Below are 8726 nucleotides of genomic sequence, written 5' to 3' on the forward strand. Positions count from 1 at the left end.
GCTTCAATTGCACGTAGATCTCAATATTAATACCCCTGTTTTGAACTTGTTGCCCGGTACTTTTTTTAATTTTATTTATTTTTTCTTTCCCGCAGATATACTCGCTCACTAATTTCCAGGGTCACAATTATCGTCAAATTTTCACCCAACGGAAAGGAAGTGGGAAAAAATAATTAACCGAGAGAGTCCGTTTGCAACAATAAAGCGCCAGGGATAACAGAATCGGAAGAAGAAAAAAAACACGATGAGGGGTCTATGTGCAATTGACCCCATATTTTTCAACTAAATTCAGAACTGTAAAATGCCAATAAAATAGTTTGGATGGTGCGAACGGCTACACGCTTGCGGTCAAAGGATATATAAACTGGAATTAGCCCAGCGTTACTTTTTCCCAAGTCAACTGTTGGGCTTAGGCTCGAGCACCCAATGCTCGCCATTAGCGGAAACCTTCAACCCCTTCAACTTCGCAAACAAATTCACCGCTCTCCTCACACCCCTCTCATCCGCCGCCGTGAAATAATCGTGCCCAAACAAAACCCCGCCGGGCCTCAGCACCGCGTACGCCATGTTAATATCCGCCCACGCCGAATGAAAGTCGTGCCCGGCATCGACCTCGAATCAAGTCCCCAGTACAACGCCGCCACTCGCCACAGCGCAGGCCAAGGGCCGGCCGAAACAGCCTGTAGAGCGAACGCATCGGCATAACTCTCTCACGCCTCCCCCGCCGACGAACTGCTCAAGCATGCAATTGGTGGCAGCAGGAGAGAGTCTCCTTGGTGAAGATTCGAGGACGCACTGGTTCGCGTTTGTAATCTGGTTTGGAATGATGGCCAGCTCGCGGAAAGTCGTCAGGCAGAGGATAGGCGTGTCGGGGAGGGATAGGTTGCGGGTGAGGGAGGCCAATGGAGGGCCGGAGGCGCCGAGGAACGTGCCCAGCTGCGATGATGTTCGGGACGGACGGCTGAGATGAGGTTCAGAGAAGACGCGGTTGCGAGAGCCCCAGCCGCGGAGCCTTGCTCCGGACCGGGAGGAGATGGGAGGAGGTTTCTTGGGAGGGGAAGTCGTGATACGGAGATGTGTTGTTGTACACGTTGGTTAGGATTGTTTGGAGGACTTGGTTGTGGGGGACTGGGCCTGAACATTGTGTTCGAAAGCGAAACAAATCGTGCGGCGGCGACGGCGGCGGAGTCGTACGCGTTGACGGTTCGACTACTTTTCTAGGACTAATCGGCGGAGGTTGATCAGGGACTGAGTAGGAGGGCGACGAGGAGGACGCAGAGGTAGGCCGAGGACGTAGCCGAAGGAGGAAGAAGACGCGACGGCAGGTGACTGTGGAGAGTAATTACTGGTTTTGGAGGAGGGGCGGCGGCGGAGAGTCTTTCATGTTTTTTCTTTCTCTGGACGTTGAAGTTTGCGGATGAGGCGGTGAGGAGCGACGGAGGAAGAAGGAAAGGGAAGGCGGAGCTGGGGGAGTTGGGGTTGGGGTTGAAGAAGGGGAGGGGAAAGTTTTACGTGTTGTTGGGAAAGTTTTGGGGATTGATTTTTTATATTGAAATTGTGGTTGATTAGTGATCGTCAAGCGACATGTTGCTAACCTTGAAATCTAAGTAAATTATTTAATAAGAAAATCAAATTAACATGAGATTTGTTTCTATCTATCGTGGCAGATATTTATTATGGAATATTGATGTTTATCTGCCATGAGTAATCGCCATTCACATATTTCTACGGCTGGGCTTGGGAGTTAGGATTTAACAGACACTTGGGGAGCTAGGATTTGCTAGGACGCCTTCCTTAATAAAATTTCCCCATTTTCTCTTCTTTTGGATAAAAAGAGCATTAGCCTGATAAATTCTCCTGTTAGTTATCAAAAGAAGAAAAAAAGTGATTTAATCATATCCATTTAGAAATCTCGGTAACTTTGAAGCATATGAAAACGTTAAAACTTTAATTTAATTGACAATAAAGAAGAAAATATCGAATTTAAAATTTGTCAGTTTAACAAAATATATAAATATTGATTTAACTAAAAATGTACAAAAGCAAATGACAGAATTTTTTTTTGCGAAATCCTTTAGTTATTTAAAAATAAAATAAGCCCATCCTCAAATTTGTACGATGTGTCTTTAGTTATGCAAGGAGATAGAAACTTCATCTAATGACAAAATCCCTGTAGTCGAAAATTTGAGCTCATTTAAGTTACGACATACATACAATGAAACTAAACCTTGAATTATACATGTGAGTGAGTTTTGCATGCACATGTATTAGCATCTGCTCAATGTATAAAATGTATATGTCAACTGTAATGAACACAAAAACTCTTGTTGACTAAGAATTATCCTAATGCTTAAACATTGAGTTAAAAAAAAGAACGTAATAAGAGCCACATGACAGTCTAATTTGTAAAATTTATATATGTAAATTTTAAAAAATTAAGTTAAAATCCAATATTGTGTAAGATACACATAAACATTTGTCCTCAACCAAGCCAAAACGCTAACCAAAAGAATCATGCATGCCAACTTTACACTCGTAAGAGACATTATTTAGGTTTATCTTCACATGGGCTACCAAGAAGTTGACTAAATGGACCACTTGAAGCTCACGAAAGGCAGGAATGATGGAGGATAGATCCCAAACGAAAAAATTTGAAAAGGGTAAAAATAAAATTTCTCTCATATGTCCAAGATTGTCTAGTTCTCTGTTACTTAGAGCATCTCCAACAGCTTCCCCATTTCCCACTTTTGAAGAATTTAGTTAGGTTTTTGGTCCAATAGATTCCCCATCTCATTCCCCAAAATAGGGATTGAGGAAAAAAAATGGGGAAGCTTCCCCAAATCTGCAGCATTCTCCAAATTTTTAGAGGAAAAAAAAGATTCTTCAAAATGGGGAAGCTGTTGGAGTTGGTGTAAAAATAATTTGGAGAATATGACTTTTGCTTCCCCATTTTGGAGAAACTTTTAGAGAAGCTGTTGGAGATGCCCTTATGGAGGTTGATACCTTTGTCCAAAAATGTAACGCAATAATATATGAGATAATTGTTAGGTTTCATGCTTATGAGCCAGCCTATTGTCTAATCTGGTTTTGATGATAAACAAACAATTCCTAACATTATTTTCTAGTATTTGCATTTGTTCTCCAGCCTTCCTACACAAGCATCCTGTTGGATGTTGGATGGATTTGCACTTTAACGATGGCATCCTATTGGAGGTTGGAAGAAAATTGGAATGAAGTCATCATCATTCAAATCAAATATACACTATCGCGCTTCATCCCTGCTACCAAGATCAAGCTTCACGAAGATTCTTAGCTTGGGTATAGTGTTTGTAACTTAGGTGTTTACTTTATGTGTTATACTTAAAACTCAAACCATACACATACACATTATTTCGATTTATCGCTTTCATTGTTTGTTTCGCCTTGTTAAAGGATTTTTAGAATATCTGTGGATAAGTTGTTTGAAATAATTTTTTCAGAATCATGTGTTTAACATTTTGTATCCTTGACGATTCTGTTAATCTATGAAATCATATTTAACGTTTTTGTATGTTTTGAAAAATAATGAGTTTTCACAAATGGGAAGTGCTATTTTAGATATTCCTCTTCAAACACATTCATTTTCATTGTATAAACATTCTCCCAAGTTTTATTTTTGGAGTTGTTATACTAGTTTAAAATGAATTTAGAAAATTAACTTTTCAATATTTCAGGTATCTGTTATGTCTAACATATGATCTCTAGGCGGTCAACCGAACAAGTATATCAGTCGACCGATCAGGTTGTTTTGCTTTCCCAAAATTCTCTCTGGTCAGTCGACCGACTGTTTAAATCAGTCGACTTGGCAGAAGTATTTTTACAGCATTCTTTATTTATAGTGGATCAGTTAACCGACCAATAGAGTCAGTCGACGGAACAATGTTTTCAGTCGACCGACCAGGTGTTTTTCAGTCGACCGACTCTGTTTTATTTTTTTCCAAAATTAGCCAACGGTCAAATGCCCCAGTCGACCAATATACCTATCAGTCGACTGATCATATATAACGGCTAGTTATTGTTTTGATCTGTTGAGAGGCTATAAATAGCATTCAAGACTTATTTGAAGGATAATTGTTTTACAAAAAAGTTTAGCCATTTTGGCTGCACGTTTTTGAGAAAGGGAAGTGTGTTTGTTTATGTGAAAAAGAGTTTTACAAAGAGAAAGATCTCGATTTCGGTTTTGAAACGTTCATCGTCAAATCTCTATCTCTCCTTATTTTTGGAGAAGTTTTCTAAACTCATCCTCTAGCTAATCTATATTTTGATTATCATATATAAGCTAGATTTATTTGAGTGTTATTTCGTTTTACTCATTGTTTACACACAACCACATGAGCTTTAGTATTTCACATCTAGTATTATTGGGTTGTGAAAATGTTTTATTGAGAGTGCTTATATTTCGTTCTCATTTGTTTAGAGAATAAAATCTTTTATTCGCACTTATTGTTATACACGTTATAATACACAAGAACACTTAGAGGAGTAGTTGGAAAAGACCAGGGTCAATTCCAAGAAGAGTGGATTGGTTGTAAATCCTAGGAAGAGGTTATAATTCCAAACACTTCAGGAAGGTGACACGGGTAGTCCAACACTTAGAGAAGTGTAGCTTGTATGATTGACATCGTGTGCATTGTAAAAGTTATCGGGGATCTTTGAAAACCGTTTTTGTGTAGATTTTTGAGTGATAGTGGAGATCTCCTCGATGTGAGGAGCAGAGACGTAGGTCCATGGTTGACCGAACTCCGTAATCATATCTTATGTTTACGATTGTTTTTTTGGCGTACTATTATTCTTCACATCTTGTGTTTGTGTTTATATCACCTATTGTCTCATTGTTTATCCTTACACATCTCTTTGTATATCACATTGCTAGGATATTGATTTATAAGTTTTTAATTTGATATCATAATCGAATTAGATTAACAATTACCCTATCCCCCCCTCTCCCCCCCCCAGGGTACTTTCATTTGGTATCAGAACGTAGTGCTCTTGATTTGTGACTTAATCGCCTAGAGTCAAAGATCCTCACTATTATACTTTGCTAATCTAATTTTCATGATTTTTGTCTTGTTTGCATAATCTTCATTGATATATATATGGTGCACCTAGTTTAAGTTGTGTTACAGATATTGCTCATTCGTTCAATGATTTTCCTTATGCTCAATGGATGTTTAGATTTAAACTATTTGTTAGATCTATACATGTCGATTTATGAGAAGTAATTGATTATTCTTATGTTGTGCCCACATTGGAGAAATTCAAATGGAGCAATGATGACAAGAAGATGTCTATTTTAAACAAGCTATTGTTAGAACTTTTGCTTAAAGTTTTTGATCCATCTATTTCTAACAAATTTGCTTCTTTTGATAGTGCTTATACATTGTGGAAATATATAGAGACACATCACGATAACTTAGAGGAAATCCAACACATTCCGGTGGATTCCGCTATAGGCGTCTAAAATTGCCAATGAGATCCTGCACGCAGCTCGAAACGGAGAGTGGACGAGTCAAGAAGGGTTATCCAATTGGTCTCGTGCGCGTCAGTCAGCCCGCGCACGTCGGTCAGCTCGCGAACGTCAGTCAACGCGCGCACGTCGGTCAGCTCGTGCGCGTCGATCAGCTCGCTTCCGCTATAGGCGTCTAAAATTGCCAATGAGATCCTGCACGCAGCTCGAAACGGAGAGTGGACGAGTCAAGAAGGGTTATCCAATTGGTCTCGTGCGCGTCAGTCAGCCCGCGCACGTCGGTCAGCTCGCGAACGTCAGTCAACGCGCGCACGTCGGTCAGCCGTGCATCGATACCACGCACGTCATGCAGCTACGCGCGTCGAACACGATGCGGACGTAAATAACACGCGAGTCAATCAGCTCGTAGCGCGTCAGTCAACGCTCATCGGTCAGTCAACGCGCTTGTCAGGCAGCCCCAAGTAACTGACGCGTTCGTGGTAGCCCCTAGGCCTGTCCATCGCGAGCCCGGCAAACGGCGGAGCCCGGGCCTGGCCGGGTGCCCGGCGCGTGGAGCCGGGCCCGACCGGGTTTTTTTTTTTAATCAAATTTTTAATTTTATTTAAGTTTTATTTAATAAAAAAGAACAAAATAATAAAAAAAATCAATATTTATTAATCACTTAAAATGCATAAATACAATAAAAATTATAAATAAATCCTTTATTAATAATAATAAATATTTATAAATTAACAAGTATACATTTATTTTGAATTCATCGCATCACAATAGATATACATCCACTAGGTTTTTTAATTTTTTTTTTTTTTCTTGGATAAAAATGCTAAAAATTAGTTTAATATTATATATATTTTATATAATTACTGTATAGTACTATATTCCATATTATGTAATATATATTAATATATAATATATTATATGTAATATATATGTATATATTTATAAGTTATAATTTAAGAGAGAGAGAGAATGATAAGACCCTGTACCGTTGCTCGTTGGAGCAATGGGAAGAAGTAACCGTGTAATATACTATACTTATATCTATAGAGAGAGAGTATCACCACACATATATAAAAGTATACTTAGTATAAGATAACAATATATAAGAGAGCAGTATACTTATTATACATATATACTAGAGAGAGAGTCTTTAGTATATATAATATATATATATATATATATATATATATTATATATATTATTATATATATTATATATATCTAATATAATATATATATATATATATTATATATAATATTATATATATATATATATATATTATGCATATGATAAGAGAGTGTAACTTATATATAGCATTATATAAGAGAGAGTATAATATATAGTACATATATAGCTAAGAGAGAGAGTATATACTATACAACATACATTTAATATAGTATAGCGTGCTTTGCACGTGGATATTTGTTGTTTTAAATTATATATATACATTAAAATTTATTTTATTGCACTATGATTAATTTTTTTTAACTTATACTAATATTAGTACTTATAATATTATTAACATACATTTAATAGTTATTTAAATTTTTTTATTATTATTTTATTAAACAATTTATTTAGGAGTATAATTATTAAATAATAATGTAATCATTAGTTTAAGTAATACTATTGATATAATTAAACCATTTAAATTATTAAATATTTATGTCATGTACATATTAATACAATATCTATTAAATAATGGCAATAAATTTTAATATTATATGACTTTATGTTGTAAAGAATATTACCTTGTTCAATAATTAATATCATTTTAGTAATAAAAAATTGGATGGTATAAATTAAAAATACTATTATTTAGAAAAATTATTTTTTATAAAAATATTGGATCCTTGAAATATATGAGACATTTACTTTCCAACAAAAAGTGCATGACTCATAAATTGCAAAGATCCAATATTTTATTGCACTATGTTCATAATGTCTAATTTTTATGACTAAGATAATATTATAATATAGAAAAAGGGTATTAATTATTATAATATAAAAAATCCTATTTATACTATTATTAATAATTATAATTATGTATAATATTTTATTAAATAAATAATTTTACTATTTCATTACAATTAATAATTATTTTATATTAAATTATAATATATTTATTAATTTTGTTATCATTATAAATTATTAGAATATTCTAGCGAGTGGCCAAATATTTTGAAGAAAAGAAGAGAAAAATATATGTCTCATAAATTTAAAGGATCCAAATTTTTTATATACATTAATTTTCTAAAATAAAAGTATTTTTAACTTATAAAATCCAAAATTTTATTACTAAGATGATATTAATTATCGAACAAGGTAATATTCTTTACAACATAAATAAATAACCCATATTTATACTATTATTAATAGTTATAATTATGTGCAATAATTTATTAAATGAATGGCTTTTACTATTTTATATAATTAATAATTATTTATAATAAATTATCATATATTCATGAATTTTGTTATCATTATAAATTATTAATATATTCTAGTGAATAACCAAATAATTTGAGAAAATAAAAAGGTGCATAGTTAATGAGAGGTTATGGATCATTAGTTTTATAATTAATAGTATAATTTTGAGTTATTAAAATTTGAGGGGGTAAAAAAGGAAATCAAAAGTTTTGACATGGGTATTCTCTTTTATAAGTAGTATAGATATAAAAGAGAGTATTCTTATATATATATACTTATATAAGAGAAAGTATACTTATATATACGTATACATATATATACTTATATAAGAGAGAGTATACTTATATATACTTATATACTAAGAGAGAGTATATATATACACACATATGACATATTATACATATATAAAAATATGTTATATATACATATATTATATATATACATATATTATACATATATAAAAATATATTATATATACATATATTATACATATTATATATATTTATATTTACATATATAATATAATACATAAAAATAAAAAATAAAAAATAAAAAATAAAAAATGCACGTAGCTAGAAATGAAGAGTGGACGAGTCAAGAAGGGTTATCCAATTGACCGCCGCGCATGTCAGTCAACGCGCGCACGTCAGTCAATTCACGCGTGTCGGCCAACCCGCGCACGTCAGGCAGCCCCAAGTGACCGACGTGTTCGTCGGTCAGCCCCTCAGCGAAGCGTACAAGCCAACGAGTTGACCAAATACGCAAAACGATGGAGAATACAAGTCCGGGA

The 8726-nt window shown here is 34.4% G+C and overlaps 1 pseudogene; it reads right to left on the reverse strand.

The window, feature by feature from the left end:
• LOC109847648 lies at positions 233–1342 on the reverse strand (annotated as a pseudogene).

Source organism: Asparagus officinalis, chromosome 7 (assembly GCF_001876935.1).
Source record: "Asparagus officinalis chromosome 7, Aspof.V1, whole genome shotgun sequence".
In the NCBI taxonomy this organism is placed as follows: Eukaryota; Viridiplantae; Streptophyta; class Magnoliopsida; order Asparagales; family Asparagaceae; genus Asparagus; species Asparagus officinalis.